We start from the raw sequence: 2,838 nt of genomic DNA on the forward strand, positions 1-2,838 counted from the left end.
GGTGGGTGACTAGCCCAGGATAACACAAGGGGGGATTGATAGAGGGCACATGGCCAATTAGCAGGGACTCAGAACACTATGTCATACCCAATTTTAAACAGTACAGCAAGCAAATTATATCATCAATAGTTTGTATAGGTTTACTCCATTATGCCTCTCTTGAACTTGTCTTAATGCAAATCACAGCAAATATTTTTTATTGATACAGGTTTCAATTATTCTACAATGGAAACAACTTATTTTTCTAATTATAAGAGTAGATGTTGAGTATACTTTACCACAATTTTTAAAAATCACCAAAAAAAATGCTCACTATAAAAGCAAACAAATATAGTACCACAAATATAATGAGCAGAACAAAAATTACTAGTAATCCTCTTCTAACTAGTAATAACTGATTAATAATAAAGGGCTTTCTTTTTTAGTTTTAATTTATATATTTTTCAATTACAGTTTACATTCAGTATTATTTTGTATTAGTTTCAGGTGTACAGCATAGTGATTAGACAATCACATACTTTATAAAGTGTTCCCATCTGATACTTCCAGTACCCACCGGGCACCATACATAATTATTACAACATTATTATTTACTATATTCCCTATGCTGTACATTACATCCCTGTGACTATTCAGTAACTACCAGTTTGTACTTCTTAATCCCTTCAGCTTTTTCACCCAGTCTCCTGACCCCCTCCCCTCTTGTAATCATCAGTCCAATCTCTGCATCTATGTTTGTTTTAATTTTGTTTGTTGGTTTATATTGTTCTGTAGATTCCACATATAAATGAAATCATAGGGTATTTGTTTTTCTCTGACTTATTTCACTGAGCATAATATCTCCTAGGGTCCATCCATGCCTTCACAAACGGTAAGATTTCATTTTTTTTTTTTTTTTTTTACAGCCAAGTACTGTGTAAATGTATGACAACTTTTTTATCCACTCATATATTGATGGACACTTGGATTGCTTTCATATTTTGACTATTATAAATAATGCTGCAATGAACATAGGGGTGAATATATTCTTTTGAATTAGTGTTTTGGGGTGTTTTTTTTTGTTTTTTTTTAATAAATACCCAGAAGTGGAATCACTGGGTCATAAGGGAGTTCCATTTTTTTTTGAGGATGCTCCATTCTCTTTTCCATAGCGGCTGCACCAATCTGCATTCCCACCAACAGTGCACAAGGGTTCAAAAAGTGTTTGTGATTTTTTAAAATGGGAAAATAACTTTAGGGGAGTGGGCAAGCATCCAATCGCAGAACTTCTGTAATTGCTTTTTGGTGCCAGTGGCCTTGGTGAACACAAAGCCTGCTCAGAAACGGGCACTCCAACTATGCTGAAAAAAATTTCATTTGGTGTCCACTTCATTTCTGGTGATCCTCCAGATCCCTTTGGAATTGGCGGCATATTTTAGCTACACGGACAGAGAGAAAGTAAGGGAGGCCTTTGAGAGGAGAAGAGCAAGAGACAGGCTCGCCTGTCAGAGGTAGGGGGCTGTATGTTTGGCCTCTAACATTTACCTGTTTACATAAGTTCAAATAAAGATTTTCCTTAAGACAAAGCTGAGGATGAGGGTGATTACAGGGCATATTTGGCAACAGGGCTCCGATTGGGGTTGAAGCCCAGGTAGGAAATGCCCCAAGAATGAACTCAGTTACATCACTGGCTAGTGTGGGGCCGTATCTGGCTGGAGAGACAGTTTTTTGTTCCACATAAACTGTGCAAGAAGGAAGGCATCCAAAGAAAGGGAAAGTTCTGAGTGTTGTTTTTCCCCTCTGTGGACCTACTTAAAAGAAATTCAGCTCCATCAACACACAGATACAAATCTTCACCATCTTTGAGTAGGAAGGCCAAGAGCACTTATGTTTGTACTCCTGATATTGCTATAGCACAGTCAACAACTGTGTGCCAGTCAAGGACCTGAAGTGAACCAGGTGTGACAGACTTGAGCTCCTCTGACAGTTGGTGCTGGGATTGGGCTGAGCCCCGGTTGCTGAGCCTGCTTCTAATCATTTTGATTGAAAGCACTTACTAGAAAGTTTCTGAAGGCAGATTAATATGCATGCAGCAACTTTCACTCTTGTTTTTGTTAATATAAGTAATTGGTGTGGGAATTTTTTGAAGTTTTATTTTGCTTCTTAAAACTAACACTACTGCCGAAACCGGTTTGGCTCAGTGGATAGAGCGTCGGCTTGCGGACTGAAGGGTCCCGGGTTCGATTCCGGTCAAGGGCATGTACCTTGGTTGCGGGCACATCCCTACTGGGAGGTGTGCAGGAGGCAGCTGATCGATGTTTCTCTCTCATCGATGTTTCTAGCTCTCTATCTCTCTTCCTCTCTGTAAAAAATCAATAAAATATATTAAAAAAAAAAAACTAACACTACTTGAGGCCAGACATTTTTCTAAGAGCTTCATATACTGTACATTACCCACTCAATTTCCAGAGTAACCCAATGATCTAGGTGCTCTTATTAAGCCATTTTACACATGAAGAATTGAGGCCCAGAGAAATTAAGTAACTTGCACAAAAACACACAACACAGAAATGACTGTCCTTTGAGTCAGGATGCAAATCCAGATGTTCTGACCCAGGGTCTATGCTCTTAACCCCTGTGTTCCTCTGACCCTCTGACGGAACTACATGTGGTGGGGCCATCTTTCCACCGGTGTAGTAACAGGGTGAATCTGAATTACTTTAATACATTTTTTTAAATGTCGGGAACTCCAGAAAGTGAATATGAATATATATCAATAAAAATCAATGCCATTATAGGAAGCTGCAAGTGGGGTGATCAAGTTGTCAGTTTGTAAGCTGGTTCCACCAACCCTGCATG

The sequence above is a fragment of the Plecotus auritus genome (assembly GCF_963455305.1).
Source record: "Plecotus auritus genome assembly, chromosome: 7".
NCBI lineage: Eukaryota > Metazoa > Chordata > Mammalia > Chiroptera > Vespertilionidae > Plecotus > Plecotus auritus.